Consider the following 17,401-nt stretch of genomic DNA (forward strand, 5'->3'; position numbering starts at 1 on the left):
TAAATATGGCCTGGTCCTTGGCTGCTATTGATGGTCTCTGGGCCTCTGCTTTCTCCATCCTGTTTAAATCCATCTTTCTGGAGGGCGAGTGTGTAATTGTTACCTATAGAAAATCACAACAAAATTGTACTTTAGTTATAACTTTAATTATTTTTTAGGATATACAGAAATTATTTATGAAGCTGCCAATTGTTCTTCTTTTTGAGCAGTTTTGGATGCATCTTATGTTTAAATAACGGTCACATAACAAGATCATAGTTCTGACCTTATTCAAATACAAGCGTATCTCACATTACTTGCTGTATGTAGACAAGGTACATTTCTGAGCATGCACAAAGCTATTTCGCACAATATAGGGCACACAAAGGGACTTACGTCTGAAGATGAATTAGGCTTCTTGTGTACAATGGTGCAAATTTTTGGCAACATTTTCTTGCAACATTTCTGCAGGTCGGTAAATGAGATATCATAATGTGGCACAAATATATAAAGCTATTGCTCAAAGCAACAGTTTGCAACAGGTGCAAAGTAACTCCTTATTTATGCTTTGCTCTCCTTAATGACTCAGGCATGAAGAGTTATTTAGAAGAAAGCAGCATATATTTATATACAAGTATCAAGTATTGCAGAGTGATAAAAAAATAACAACAGTTGTTATGACATCACAGCAATAAACTTGTTAAAGATATTGAAACAGCTTGAAATGGTGGAAGGGACGGGCTGGGCCAGGGGGCAGGGGGGCATATGCCGGTCGGTCTGCCACCTTCTTCGGGCCGCCTCTTAGTGAATGCGGTGCCGTCTTACAACTTGTAGTACAATATTTTATTAATGAATGACGCGGCCGCATCGTGTAACACGTGATACGGCCGTCTGTGCAGTGAATAGCATTTCTATGTACAGATGGCACTGCTCCGTGGACAGTGCTACAGGGCTCCTCCCATACCCTACAGGAGCCCTGTAGCAGCAAATCACTGAGGGCCAGGGTGTCAGATTGATACCCTGAGCCCTGCCTCTCCTCCCCCCCAGTACCAGACCTCTAGTTATGATTGGGCAGCCCCAATCATACTTATATACGTGGGAGCCTCAATCTTACTAGGAGGCTCCCATGAAGTAGGGAAAGCTGAAAAAATATATAAATAAATAATAAAATAAATAAAAATATATAAAGATATAAATATTATAAAATAAATAAGTAATTGACATAAATAAATAAATAATAAATATAAAAAGAAAATATTTATATATTGGTGGCTTGCCCACCAATACAATGGGAGCTTCCAATACAGTAGGAGGCTCCCATTTAGGCAGGGCAGGACAAACACCCACCCCTGCAGCCATTATTGAAGACAAGAATAAGGAAAGCACAGCAGGAAGAAAGAAAAACAGAAGAAAATAAAGAAATTACAATCACGTTTATTCAGGTAAGTGTATGTCAAGTATTTTAACATTATCTTTTTAACTTTTATTGTTAAAAAAAAATGTTTGGGGTATGTACGCGAGTATGTGTGTGTATGTATATATTTATATCTATACATATATATATATTTATATATATATATATATATATATATATATATATAAATAATAATAAAGTACTGCCGATTAAGTAACACTAAAATACCCTCTTTTTATCTTATGAAATATATAACGTACCGTAAAAAAACGTTTAAGTCCGGGCCGCTACTTATGGGCCAGTGCTGTGTGTTTCCCCCCCGGACTAAAGTCTGCCAGCCAGCCCCTGGTGGAAGGGAACACTGTAACTGTGTCTAGAAACTCTGTCACAATTGAAAAGAGCTATATTCAGAAGACAGATTCCTAAATGGTTCTTACAAAGTGTAGGACAACACGGGTTTGTGAGGGGATCATTAGATACAACCAACACATTTAGTGGGGGGATTTCTGTCTTTATATTATGGAAATATATTAAACTAATGCAGTATAACTGCAATCATGGCAATTGTGTGAATTATATGCCATTGGTCAAATAAAAATAATTACACAGAGGAGGTAAATTATGAATTCCTCACAGTGCTAACTATAAAATGCCTTGATTTTCCATCACCACTTATGGATGTTCCACCCAGAACACTACTCTATACTCTAGAGCAGGCTTGGCTAACCTGTGGCACTCCAGGTGTTGTGAAACTACAAGTCCCAGCATAACAGCATAACCTTTCCAACAATAAGCTACTAAATATTGGCAAAGCATGCTGGTGCTTGTAGTTTCACAACACCTGGAGTGCCACAGGTCAGCCAAGCCTGCTTTGAGAGACGCTTCCATAAACTAGAAGTGCATCTCTGTGTGGAGAGAGGCTAATTAATCTCTAGAAGTTCACTGTGGAAGATTGTAAACGTGATCATTCAGACCTACTACCACCCCTTTCATTATTTCTTCAGTTTTTCTTCTAAAATACTATATTATATATGGCAGCTTTGAGAATTTGGAGCTCAAAATGCAACTTAAGGACAAAAGGGTTACATTAAATGTGCAAAAGAAAACCTGGTTTCTGCAATGATCTGGAATTGTAGGTGTGCTGGTGTGCCTACTACCTGCTTTGTACAAAACTCCCTTATTCTACTCAAGTCCTCTGACTGTGCAAACTAGTGGTCTTCTACTAACGCCACCATCTTTCTCTGCAAGTCCATGCGCCTAGATGGAAATCTAGGTACAGTGATGGAAATCAAGGCACATGGTGCTTTCAAATCTGGCTTTGTGCTGTGCAGCGGACATGTTGTGCTTCATTATAGATGCCCAGGAGATTACATATAATTGTGCCCTGAACCAACATTCATAATAATGAAGCGCATCATTTCGCAAGCAACTTATGACACCACTAAAGCTTGAGGCCCTTTGTCATATTAATTTATTATGAATTGCAGCACAAACATTTACTTTTCAAATATTGTCAGCGGATGTTTTCGCATATGTGAATTCAGCTAATAGAAAATATGGTTAAACTAAAAATAAAGAATTTTCTACTTATATGTCTCCAGTGGTAGAAAGCAAACTCTTCCACATGTGCCTTGTTGTAATCTTTCTTTTGCCCTGAGCATGCATTTTAAATTTCACTGTTATAATTAAATTAAAGCAGACATGTTTTTGCATAAAAAGAAATGTGAAATGGTTACATGACATCTGATACATGTGTACACATGTCTACATCTCATGTGTCTTATACGTATGTACCATATTCTGAACAGCATTTATTTACAGGCTCCCCAAGTGCTTGCACAAGTTCTGCTGTGTACTTACCGGTGCAGGTTTGTATGGGGGTTCAACCTTAAGGGCTTCCAACGAGACCCAGTCAACATTCTTAAAGAATGGATGCTGGCGGATGTTTCCATGAACTCCTAATCGCATGTGTTGATCTTTACAGAGGAGCTGAAAGAGTAATTTGATTTTAATTTAAGGACTTTGATTTACACAGCACAGAACGCAAACTTTTTCAGGCATTGCATTTCTACACAATACAATCAATTTACAAACATTTTGCTGCCAGAGGCATATAGCATGATTGTCCATGGCTACAGGAGGTCGATACGAAGATCATATCTGGGGTGTGTATTATGTCTCACATTATAATTATTCTACAATTAGAACATCTAACCATGAGTCATTGTTTATATTTGTCCTAATATTGATCTCTCTATGCAAGTATGAGTGTTCCTTTTAACTAGAGATGCTCAGGCTCAGCTCTCCGAGAACCGAACAGATCCGAGTACCAAGCCAAGCCAACTCGGTACATTCGTGCGCCCTCGGAATTGAAAACGAGGCAAAACATCATTGTCGGAACTCGCGAGTTTTGAATTCTATAAGTACCGCCCTCCACAGTGATCCAGCACCATTTCACAGAGGGACACAGAAGGAATTGGAATGTACTTTCTCTTTATGTATTTTACTGTACCCTATTGTGTATGAGAGGAGAATATCTCTGGTCAGGAAATCTAGAGCCCCATCTATGAGTAGACATCATTTATCTCACATTTTAGGAATGGTCTCTGTTATCGTAGTGTCACATGGTGCATTTTATGTTGCGTACATGCTCTTGAAAGGCAATGATTTTTGTATATAGTGTCTTACAAGTAAAGTGCTGAAGCAACTTTTCTGCCTATAGATATTAAAATTGCATTATTTACTGTGATAACTACTAATATTAAATTTAAAATATATTTTACCTTTTTCACGATGTCCTTTACATCTGCGCCAAGTGCTTTGAATAGTGTGGTATGATATTTACGTCTTCCAGTGATCATTTGGGTCACAATGACGCCAAACGAGTACCAATCAGCACCGGCATTATATTCCTCACCAGACAGCATCTACCGGCAGAGAGATAATAGTTATTACATTTTTTAGCAATCAATTTTTCTTTCTTGTTCTTTTATCCCATTGCCCAAGACCATCACTCTCTATATAATATTTTATGTGAAAATAGATAGATACTGGCATTCAGTTAGTTAGTATCAAAATAGATAAAATGTCCGAATTCAGGACATTAATGTGTGACAAACTTGTAGATACAGAAACATGTGCTGTATTTCATGTGCTAGGCTGCAGTTACTTTACAAATGTATTATCATTATTATTATTAATTTCTATCATCATTTGTAAATTCTGAACCTGACATATTAGGGAATCTAATAATGGTATATGTATTATTCACCTACCTTTTCCCACATTTTCTTCCTATTTGCTGATAATAATACTTTTATTTATATAGTATTTCTCTTTCAAGTGACATTAAAAGACATATCATTTAATACATATAATAAAATACAACCTAAACTTTCCTACCAAAATAGGTAGCTATCACCTGTATTATAGCCAGGACTCCCTACCACTAAAGCAGGGCACAATGAGTGTGGGGTCTATCTCTTTCCATTGCTGGATCATCAGTGGTCTTCTGCAGACATATCAACTGTACAACTTAAACAGGGTAAACCTGAAGTCTCACTATGAAGTGAGAATGATAAATATGCAAAAACATCTATTTATGCAAAGGATAATGACAATAGCTTCAAAATGCTAACTGACTGATAATCTCTGTTGGAAGGTCTTGTGTGAAACCGCACTTTGCTTTACTCATTATTGGATAGCTTGCAGATGCAGTTAATGTGCAGGCTGTTTCTAAAGTGTCCCCTTTGTAGCCACATTGCTTTTCTCTAGGCTTCTATACAAAATATCTATAGTTACATAAGTAAACTGTAGGAAAATCCTGTGAACCTCACCTCAGGAGCAGTATAGCCAGGTGTTCCAGCATATCTAGTGGCTGTTCGGTCTCCATAGATGTTCTCAACTGCAAGACCGAAGTCTGCGATCTTTAAATGGCCCGTTTCAGTCACTAGGATGTTCTCAGGCTTGAGGTCTCTGTGAATAAACAAAACCTTTCTATGACCTTTGCCATTAAGCGATGCTTTCATACAAACAAGATTTATTTTGTTGTGTAAAATGAAATTACACTTTAATTATGTACATTGCAAACATTAGTAGTTTTGAATGTATGTTTAGCAGTGTCACTCTGGAAACCTTTGATCACTTTTAATGCTCTGAGACTGATTGCATTTAGTGCCATTTTGATATTCAAAGCGGATTTAGCATAATGTCATAAACAAACCCAATTTACTAATCTCACCATTACTGTTTATACCCCCACACATTATACTCAGTCGTGTCCTCACACATTATACCAGAACATTATACCTGCACAGTGACCCCATACAATTTACCAGCTCAGAGACCCTGTGCAGAGCCCTTTCCAGTGACTAGTGTACAGGATTGCCTTTCCCCTAGGCTACATTTTCTGTGCTGCTCCCTGACACCCTAATTTATCAACAGGCCCAAACTCAATCACCTCCCATTTGTTTATAATAAATGTTTTTATTTACCAGTAATTAAAATGCTCAGTGATGTTTTAATGGTGGCAGACATGTGTGACTCATGGCATCAGAGCCCTTGCGCCCAACAAAAGAACATATATGTAAAATAAGTTACAAATGTGATCTGATGATGAAAGCGTGGTCTGCCTTCTACCCTCTCCTGTCCCAGGCCGGGGCTATGTTCCTTGGTATCCAGTTTAGAACTTTCTAACTCATATATTCTTTCATTGCATCTCTGAGCTGCTGCTAATCTTTACTATTATTTGCTAAATCACATCTTCTAAAACTCCCATACTGAACTCTAGTAACTGGACTTTCAGAACATTAGAAATTTAACACTAGCCAAACGTAGCTTATGTTCAGTTTCCTGGCTTGTAGTAAATTCTACTGCCCAATTTCCATGGCATAGATGAAGCAGAGCTATCAGTCTGTTGTAGAAGGAAATATTTGCTAATGGATAAAAGTATGACAATTGGAAAGTAGAGAGCAGACCTCTTATTAAATATATTATTATCTGTAAATTAGAATCCATTGTAATATAACTTTATTAAACTATTGTAAAATTATAGCATTATAATTACCGATGGACTATGCCCTTAGAATGGAGGAATTGAACCCCGCATACGATTTTTGCAGCGTAGAATCTGGTGGAAAGAAAATAAGTTAATGTTGCATTAGTGTAATGGTAAATTGATGGCTAAGGAAACTCTCCAAAATCATTTAAAACTCCCCTGTTTTTTTCTACACTAACTGTCTAATATAATGTTTCTTGTTCTGTGTGCTAGATGAAAGTCTCAAATTTCTTTATTCAATATATTACTTATAAGGGTTTATAGAAAATAAGTATATAAATTAAAAAAAAAAACTAGAATGCAATCAAACAACAATTATTATTTCCATTAACAGAGGAGTTGTTACAAACTATTGTATGGCAGAGCCGGATTAAGGGGGGCCAATGGCAGCCGCAGTTGTTTGCAATTTAAAAAAAAAAAAACACCTGCAGCTGATCCGTTCCCCTATCCCTCTCTTACCTTATGTGTGTTTGTGCCTGTCTCCTCCCTGCTCTTCATGTGTGTATGTGTGTGTGTCTGAGTGCCTGCTCTACATGCGTGTGTATCTGGGTCAGTCCTTCCTGCCTTCCTTGTGTATCTCTGGGATCGTTCTCTCTGGTCTCCCTCTGACAAGTCACGTGACTGGTTGCCATCCCATACGTGCAGTTTCCAGAGAGACAGAGGAGTCTCCTACACAGCACTGCTGAATGAAGGTAAGTGTGAGAGAGGGGAGGGGGGGTTATTTTCTTAATGTAATAAGGGAGGGGTGCTGGATTTGTATTAATATAATGAAGTGAGGTGATTTGTCTTACAGTAATGAGGGGAGGGGGGATTTGTCTTACTGTAATGAAGGGAGGGGGAATTTGTCTTACTGTAATGAAGGGAGGGGGGATTTGTCTTACAGTAATGAGGGGAGGGGGGATTTGTCTTACTGTGATGAGGGGAGGGGGGATTTGTCTTACTGTGATGAGGGGAGGGGGGATTTGTCTTACTGTGATGAGGGGAGGGGGGATTTGTCTTACTGTAATGAGAGGAGGGGGGATTTGTCTTACTGTGATGAGGGGAGGGGGGATTTGTCTTACTGTGATGAGGGGAGGGGGATTTGTCTTACTGTGATGAGGGGAGGGGGGATTTGTCTTACTGTGATGAGGGGAGGGGGATTTGTCTTACTGTGATGAGGGGAGGGGGGATTTGTCTTACTGTGATGAGGGGAGGGGGGATTTGTCTTACAGTAATGAGGGGAGGGGGGATTTGTCTTACTGTGATGAGGGGAGGGGGGATTTGTCTAACTGTGATGAGGGGAGGGGGGATTTGTCTTACTGTGATGAGGGGATGGGGGATTTGTCTTACTGTGATGAGGGCAGGGGGGATTTGTCTTACTGTAATGAGGGAAGGGGGGATTTGTCTTACTGTGATGAGGGGAGGGGGGATTTGTCTTACTGTGATGAGGGGAGTGAGGATTTGTCTTACTGTGATGAGGGGAGGGGGGATTTGTCTTACTGTGATGAGGGGAGGGGGGATTTGTCTTACTGTGATGAGGGGGGGGGGATTTGTCTTACTGTGATGAGGGGAGGGGGGATTTGTCTTACTGTGATGAGGGGAGGGGGGATTTGTCTTACAGTAATGAGGGGAGGGGGGATTTGTCATACTGTAATGAGGGGAGGGGGACTTATCTTACTGTAATGAGGGAAGAAAGGGTTGTTTTAACGTAATAAGGGAAGGGGGGTTTCTTAATGTAATAAGGGAAGGGGAGTGGGGTTTTTCTTAATGTAACGAGAGAGGTGACCTATTAATTTAATGGTGAACTGTGGGTGGGGAATAAGTGTGAGAAGAAGGAGGGCTATTTATTAAATGTGAATATGAATTATTTAATGCTGGGGATGGTTGTGGGAAATGGTTATATTTTTTTAAACGTAAATGTTATTAATTTATTGCTGGGGCTGTTTGGAGGGAGGAAAATAGGTTAATTTATTAATTGGGAGTACTATTAATTTCATGCTGGGGCTGGGTGGAGTGAAATAGGTGTATTAGTTAATTCTGTATGCTATTAATTTATCAAATGTGAATACTTTAATATTTTTTAATGTTGGGGCCTCATTATTATATGTGGATGCTATTGATTTAATGCTGGGGGTGGTTGCAGTTTTCTAAATTACATGTACATATTTTTTTTCCAAATAGGGCCCCCAACATTCCAGGATCCAGACAAGCAGAAACTAAAGACACCAACAGCCACAGGGGGTGAAAGAGACAAGAACAGGTAGGAGAGAGCAGGACAATCTGCCAACTGTCCTGAATCTGGTGGGGCAGTCCTGAATTTGGGTGACTGTCTCACTTAGTCAGGATTTTGTCCAACTGCAAGGACAGTTGGGAGGTATGTCCTGCTTTACATCGTACTTCTTGTGAAGGGCAGAGCTCTGTGAATCTATCAGTAGTGCACACAGTATTGCCTGAGTATTTGTCTAAAATTTGTCTAAAATGATAACCATATAACATCAGGGGCCCCCCGGCTTAAGTGCCCCGGGCCCCCTAGAGCCTTAATCCAGCTCTGTAGTATGGAACCCATCTGACCACTTCTAAGACAGGCATAAAAGGTAGCCACATGTAAGGCAATTTCTTTGGCCTATTTGGACTTGATAAACTGCCTGGAATTGTTTCGTATATTAGCTCCCGCAACATATAACAATCAGCCACAACAAGAATAACATTAGATTTTTATCCTGCATTCTCAAAAGTATAATAATCCATGACCGAGACATGTATGTGACACATATGTTGTTTGATATAGGGAGAGAGACTGTTCCTTTGCCCTAGTGATGTGTCTTGTGTGGAGCTGCTATAGGGGGAGAGGGCATTGATGTATCCCTGCCTCAATCAACAATTAAATAAGCATTTAAAAAAAAATACGAAGCTCACAGTATTGGAAATAACAATAGATGCCAATAATGGTAATACTATTAAGCGATATATCTATAGTGTAATATATAGTATATAAAAGCAATAGCAGCAACATGCATGAATAACAGATATCATATCTTAAACAATTTTTTCTAAAACTTTTTAGTTGACAATAAATCTGAGCGCAGTGGGGTCGATGGTCTGTCAGTAAGTAATTTGGAAGGTGATGAGTTTTCCAATTTGTTTGCTATATTTCTCAGATGATCTGAGATTCTTACTTTTAGGCTTCTGATAGTAATTCTGATATACTGACGGACATTCTAACAAAATACCCTGCTGGTGTCACACATGATTTTTGTACTTCCACCTGTTCATGCTTGACACACAAAATTTAGAGGGTGAGGTTTTAGACTGCAGAGGCTGAAGAGTGTCACAACTATTAATAGGAGTAGATGGGCAGATTGGGGCATTCCTAGCTTAGTTCATCCAGACACTTCAATGCCTCTAGTTTGGAGAGAATGCAGGTGTTCCAGGTTTAGTGTCTGGCCATAGAGACTAACTGGCCCCATAGCTCTAACTTTAAATATTGCTGGTTTTATCAATCATAGTGACATTGCAAAGTTTTTATCTGGGACCCAGAAGTTATGAAATTCACAGAGCTACCATGGCTATGCTGATGGCTTTACCCAGGAGTCAGTTAATGTTGAGATTGCAACCTGTTTATCATTGCTTATATTTTTATATCCTACTTATAAGATATCATGCTTTAGAACATCTATTTCTATTGGAAGCACTCTTTCTGCAAAATACAGTGTAAATAGTTATTTATAATATGGCATCTATCTTCCTGAGCAATGCATTTAGTCCTTCCTATATCCAGTGGCTTTTACAATGCATTATTCTTATATTCACCTTGCCCTGGGGATGTTAAGGGGGCCTTTCCTCCACAGCAAGTCGTGGAAATCGCCGCCGCTTGCATATTCCATTCCAAGTAGCACAAGCTCCTGTTTTATGGTAGAAGCAGAAGTATAATTAAATATGTGGGGTTAGCCAGGAGGAAAAAATAAACAAAAAAAAAGAAATATATATATATATCATGCTTGCCAACTCTCCCGGAATGTCCGGGAGACTCCCGAAATTCGGGTCAATCTCCCGGGCTCCCGGGAGAGCTGGCAAATCTCCCGCATCCCGCTGCAGCCACCGCTAAATGATACGATTCAGCCAGAATCGCAGCATTTTGGCCCCGCCCCCAGCGACAAACCGTCATTTTCGTTGCGGGGGCGGGGCTAAAATGACGCGATTTGTCTTGCCCTGCCCCGCCCCACCCCCTCCCGCCCTCCAGTCACGCCCATCTCCTGGAATCAGAATACAGAAAGTAGGTAAGTATGATATATATGTTATGTATATTTAAAAATGTCCCTCCCTTCATGTTTCCTTTTCGGATTATAACGGACAGACATTGGGAGGGCAGATAGAGAGCAGGAGATACAAGAGTGAAAGATGAGGCAATTGGAGGCATAAGAACATGGAGGAAATGCAGCCATTTTTCCAGAGGCTGTATTAGCACTGCAAGCTGTTATTGGTAGCAGCCATACACAACCCGTGGGCCACATGAGGGCCCCCAGGCCATTTCTGGCAGCGTACATGTAGCAGGACAGATGCAGGGGTACCTATTATCATTATTATTATTATTATTATTATTATTATTCCTAAGAAATATAACTCTTCCCCTGTATTAGTCCTGTCCCACAGTGTACCGAGTCTAAGTGTAGTTGTAGGGGTTTGCCCACTGTGCTGCAGTGAATCACATCAATATGTTAGTGAAGTCAGTCTGGCAGGGAATCAGAATGCATGAGCTACCAAACCATCACTGTATTACAGTCGAGCATAGTCTCGCATTTCCACTGCCTTGGAAAGCAGGTAAAGTATATGAAGGGAAATGCATGACAGGAGGGGAGTAGGAAACACGTGTGTTGCAAGTTGCAACAGAGGAGACTGAATGTTCTACAGGCGAGGGATGGGGAAGAAATGTGTTACTTTAGAGATAAAGGGATAAGATGTGTTACTAGATAGGTGAGGGGCAGTGGCGAACGCAGGGGGGGTTTCTGGGTCTCCAGAAACCCCTCCCCTCCGCTAAAAAAGTGCCCTATATAGCGGCACTGTACTATACAGCAACCGCGGTGCTGTCAAAGAAGCGTCTGTGCGGCATTGCCGCGGACGCTTCTTTGACAGCGCCGCGGCTGCTGTATAGTACAGTGCTGCCTAAACGGAGCTGCGCATGCGCGGCAGCTGTCTTGATTTTTTTTTTCTTTTCAGGGAAGGGGAAACCCCCCCTTAAAAATGCTCCATGCGCCCCTGGGAGGGAGATACTGTGTTACCACAGAGGTAGGAGGGGTGGGAAATGTAATGCAACAGGTGGGAATCGAAATGTGTTGCTACAGTGGTAATGGGGAGAGTGTTTTACAGGGATGGTGGATGATATATCACCAACTATATGATAAAAGCAGTCATGGACAGCTGGCTCGTAACTGAATTTCCTGTGTAGGACATTTCATCCTCATGATCCACCACCTTGTCCCTTATATCAGTGCAGTAAGTGCCCAACCCCAGATAACCCCAAAATGAAATGACTAAATGACCAGTGCGGAAGTAGTGGACAGGGCAGGAGATTCAAAACTGCAGCGGAGAGGAATATAAAACTGAATGTGGAACTTAATTGTGATGTGAATGAGCCCGAAAGATTCTGGATCTATCTGGAATGTAGGAGATAAGATTTGCTGTTTTAGTAAAGAAACATAATTTGCAGTAGAAACAAGTGAGGTTATATTGCACTTGTGTGGATAATTAACAATAAGGAGGTGGTCACAGCGATACCTTGGTCTGGAAAGCAAAGCAGCCATGAACGAGGAAAGCACTTCCAGATGCACGTTGTAATACTCTCCGCTCCACCATCACACTCTCTCCGCCCTCAACTAGCAGATCCCTCTTACTGATGACTTTCACAGCCAAATGCTGACTTGTATAGGAATCTTTTGCCAGCAGGACCTAGAGGAGATATTACAGGGTCAGGCTCATAAAGAGCACAGAAACATAAAGACAAAAGCATATGTAACTTTAGAGAACAAATAAAGTATGTGTGCAAAAGTTTATAAATATCTTCTGAAATTGTGACATTATTCTTTAATGATGTTACATGTTATATAATGTGGAATACATATTTTATAATATTTAACTATGTGTTGCCATGGTTTAGCTAAATGCCCCTAACCTCTAGTGTAAAATATTAACAGGGACCCCACCATCACATTCCTTTTTAATAATAACACCCAATGCAAATACATACACACAGATATACACATATATGTTCATGGAATTTTACCTATGCTGCCTGTCTTACTGGGTGTTTTCCAAAGTCTACCCTTATCTCTTGTCTGTCCAACTCATGTCACAACATTAAAACCTGTCTAATATTGTGAAATACAGTGAATTCCGAGATGCGGGAGAAATGCCAGCTCTCGCGGGAGCCCGGGAGACTGACCCAAATTTTGAGAGTCTCCCGGACTTATCTATATCTTGATCATATGGTATATCTTGGTTTGCAGAGCAGCGCAAACACAAGATTTCTTTTGCAGAGCAAGTTTACTAATATGCCGTTGTGGAGGGGGCACATTTTTAGGGAAGTTTAGGCTATTATTGCAGAGAAGAGCACAGCCATGTCCACTGACTACAAGCACCAGCTGTGAGGTGACGGTGACTGGGTCTCGTCCAATGCTTTTATTGGGACCCACTTTAAGTGGAGCAATATTTCTTTATGCAATATATAAAATAGAAAAAAATCACTCACACAAAATTTACATTTATAATAAAGGTAGAGATGATATTCTATCACTCTCAAGGTTAATTAAAGTTAAATGTAAATGCTGCTGCACTGAATCTTATTTTAAAAGTAATACGTAAACGTTTAAGTTAATAAAAGGTTTGGAGGTTGAACTTTACAATTCTTCTGCCTCAATGAAAACCATCTCCTTATTATACCATAACTGCACTGCGGAACCCAATGAATTGACAATATTGTCCTTTCAACTTTATAAATTTGCGCAAAGCAGAATTCACATACATTGCAGATTATCATTTAATTGAATGGCGAGCAAAATTGAAACTGAAAGATTATATCTGCAGAGAGAGCTTTTCCACTGCAAGATATGACATATGCGAAACTTGGATGAAGCTTTGCTCATATCTAATAACATCCTCCTTCAGACATAAATCCCTTGTGACTATTGAACACTCATTACTTACCTTTCCAAAACTGCCCCGTCCGAGCTCACGGCAAAACGATAGTCTCAGGATGTTTTCAGAGACTCGGAGGCAGATGGGCTGAGCAATGCTGGTTCCTAATGGAGTGATAAAATAGATTATATCAACATTTGCCTTATATTATAGACTATATAATAGACCATAGGTTTAGCCAACAGTTCTATTAATTCCTAAAACTGGGACAGCTATGTGATATGAAGATTTCCATTTCTATACTTAGGTATTCTACCTGTTATTGAGTGCTAAGTGCAGTTGCATAATATGGAGTAATACTATTCATAATAATAACATACACACACAAAAGCACACATATATATCTGTGTGTGTGTGTCTAACTTCACCGAAGGAGCTTTGTGCAATGTGCACCTACACAAATTATTACAGTAAGTAAAACCCTCAAAGAAGTGCAAGCTAATATCAGTGATGTTTTACTGCCTGAACATCCTGTGGAGATACATTACTCATGGCTCCTACAGGACCATAGACTGAACTGAATTCCTCCCTTCATTTTGGTTGATTTCCTTTCTGTGAAAAACTGGACAGCCTACAACATTTGTATTTGCATTACATCCGCTAAATGTGTGTGGTCATATGACAATGCTCTTACTGTAAAAACCAATCACTTATCAGTGCCTGGCCAGCAGCACTGGGAATTGTCATATTCAACTGTGCAAAGGTGCAGACTTCAGTATAGAACTTACCAGGGTTACTGACAGTAAGAAAGAAGCTATAGTGTTCAAGAGAAATGTGAGTAATAATCATCCCTCTTCAGACACAACAAGAATACACATAGAAGGGACACCCAGTGATTCTGAGATTGTGTAGAACTGTGAAACCCTTACTTACCCCATTGTATTTTGGATGCTGATATTACTTTTAGCTCTAGACAAGTTTTCCTGATAATATGTCAGTAAAAAATGTTAGTAGTCAGTAATATTTTATAGAATTGTTATGAAACAGCATTGCAAGAGGCTATAACCCAGGTACTTATGCAGATAAATTGTTGGAAGTGCCAATTGTCAATATGGGTATGATTTGGGGGATATGATCATTAATATGAAAGTAGGTTTGGGACATTAAGTTTAAGCAGTGGGTTTTGTACACATAATATAGTATTTAGAGATTTATGTTTGGATCTGGAGATAGATTGGGATATTGATAGGATGTTTGTGACTATTTGGGGCTAGTTATGGACAGATTAGGTTTTGGAGGGAAAACAAATAATAAGTGGCTAGGCTCATTAATGGGTCAGAGGATTTCTCATGTAGTTGGGTGAGGAACATTTGAAAACACAAGGAATTGGAATGGGACAACACAAAAAAAAAAATTCAGCCTAACATTCAGAATTGCCCTTCTCTCAGAAAGCAGGTCTTGGGGCAAGAGATTAAATACAATTAAAATGCTTCTCATATTGCTCCAGAACTCCAATTTAAGAGTTTATACATCAATGAATGACAAATTAATTTGTGTATGTTATATTATTTACTTTACTCTTTTACAAATATACATATCTATATATATATATATATATATATATATATATATATATATATATATATATATATCATCATCACCATTTATTTATATAGTGCCACTGATTCCGCAGCACTGTACAGAGAAATCATTCACATCAGTCCCTGCCCCATTGGAGCTTACAGTCTAAATTCCCTAACATACACACAGACAGACAGGCACAGAGAGAGACTAGGGTCAATTTTGATAGCAGCCAATTAACCTACTAGAATGTTTTTGGAGTGTGGGAGGAAACCGGAGCACCCAGAGGAAACCCACGCAAACACAGGGAGAACATACAAACTCCACACAGATAAGGCTATGGTCGGGAATTGAACTCATGACCCCAGTGCTGTGAGGCAGACGTGCTAACCACAGAGCCACCATGCTGCCCATATATATAGTCGCAAAGGTTTCAAACTTACAGTGATCACTATAGCTTACCCGATTACAATAACCAGAATGACGCCCTCTACATAATTCTTAACTTGAATGATAGTTTTATAAAATTATGCTAAGTCAAGCAGCAGCTGCAAGGGCAAACAAAGTATTGGCATGCATAAAAAGGGGCATAGATGCAAGGGAAGACAGTGTAATTTTGCCACTGTATAAATCATTGGTAAGACCTCATCTTGAATATGCAGTACAGTTCTGGGCACCACTCTATAAAAAAGATAATTTGGAACTAGAAAGGGTTCAGAGAAGGGCGACACAATTGATAAAGGGTATGGAGTCATTAAGTTATGGGGAAAGGTTAGCCAGTTTAGGCATGTTTACTTTATAAAAAAGGCGTCTAAGGGGAGATATGATTACTATGTACAAATACATTAGGGGTCAATACAGAGAGCTTTCATGGGAACTTTTTACCCCAAGGACCATACACAGGACACGTGGTCATCCCCTAAGGTTAGAGGAGAGGAAATTTCACAACCAGCAAAGGAAGGGGTTCTTTACAGTAAGGGCAGTCAAGATATGGAATTCATTGCCAGGGAAGGTTGTGATGGCAGATTCAGTAGATATGTTTAAGAAAGGGTTAGACAAATTTTTAGCGGAAAGGTGTATCCAGGGATACGACCGTTAATTTAAAATAAAGGATAGTAGTGGATATAGGGTAAAAATTGGATTGCAATATTGAGTCTGGGGGGATTTTCAAAATTGAAACAGATGGGCGGTCGCCTACTCTGGATTAATTTCAAATATAAGTGCAGGATCGCAGGAGATCCAAAATAGGTTGAACTTGATGGACTGGTGTCTTTTTTCAACCTCATCAACTATGTTACTATGTTACTATGTTACACACAGCAAAATATAAATTAGTGGTGTTGACTTACTGGTAGACTCAATAATGCTTATAAATGACAATCTTTGTATTTATTAAGAATAAAGGTTGACTTATAGCTGGGCTGAAATAATATACCCCTTGGACTAAACCAACATTTTACATATCGTATCTTCTGTAAGACAAGTATCAGTAATTTGTAAGGCACCACTTAAATCATTTGTTCTTATTGTGCAATGTGTCTTTGCTATGGAGATGTTCTATTCAATCACACAAATGTCAAATGAGACATCTGGATTGGAACAATTTTATTCAACACCTGTCTACAATAGGACAGCACTCCAAAATCAATGTAAAGTGGTTGTATGAAAATAATTTCTATTTACGAGTCCACAGATGTAAATGAACCTTCAGTATCTACCTGCTTCATCATGAATATGTTTCTCCTTCTCTGACCCAGATGGGACCCTTCTACTTTTCTTCCTGTGTTTTCTCTTCATGGACACTTTCTTCGGGTCTTCATCCGATGAGTCTAAAGTTCTTCTTTTCTTCTTGGCTGCCTTCTTCTGGACAACCTCTTTCTCCTCTTCCTCTTTGGCGCTTGTTCTCCGCTCTGGATCCAACATTTTGTCTGAGTCAACGGCAATACAAGTAGGATGCTTCCAACTGTCACTGTGGTAGTCCACTGGTCTGAAAGTAAACAACTTGGTTGCCCCGACAACAGCCTCATAACATCCCATGCAACATAGAATCTTGTGATGTCACCGCACCTGCTGTGAGTGACCGGCTAACTGCCACTATCACCGTGATATATATGGTTATCCTGTATGTGTTTATGTGCATTTAACATAAATTGGGAGGTATGGGTGATATTGACACTGCATAAAATAGAAGTTTCCTAATTTATGGGATTAAACTGAGTTTATCAATGAAGATTAAAACTGATTTATGTTAAGGTACATATGGA

The 17,401-nt window shown here is 39.5% G+C and overlaps 2 long non-coding RNA genes across 2 annotated transcripts in view; one reads left to right on the plus strand and one right to left on the minus strand.

The window, feature by feature from the left end:
* Positions 1 to 3,263: 3,263 nt before the first annotated feature.
* On the minus strand, positions 3,264 to 6,972 carry LOC142097030 (uncharacterized). The gene is made up of 5 exons (XR_012678091.1): positions 6,909 to 6,972; positions 6,459 to 6,521; positions 5,230 to 5,368; positions 4,177 to 4,320; positions 3,264 to 3,382 (listed from the first exon to the last, which is right to left on the minus strand). It is a non-coding gene; the product is annotated as an uncharacterized LOC142097030 (long non-coding RNA).
* Positions 6,973 to 7,056: 84 nt separating this feature from the next.
* LOC142097031 (uncharacterized) overlaps positions 7,057 to 17,401 on the plus strand; it is a 134,517-nt gene continuing 124,172 nt past the window's right edge. The window contains exons 1-2 of the long non-coding RNA XR_012678092.1: positions 7,057 to 7,141; positions 8,610 to 8,688. This is a non-coding gene — a long non-coding RNA (uncharacterized LOC142097031). The remainder of the gene's footprint in view (positions 7,142 to 8,609; positions 8,689 to 17,401) is intronic.

Source organism: Mixophyes fleayi, chromosome 7, assembly GCF_038048845.1.
Source record: "Mixophyes fleayi isolate aMixFle1 chromosome 7, aMixFle1.hap1, whole genome shotgun sequence".
NCBI lineage: Eukaryota > Metazoa > Chordata > Amphibia > Anura > Limnodynastidae > Mixophyes > Mixophyes fleayi.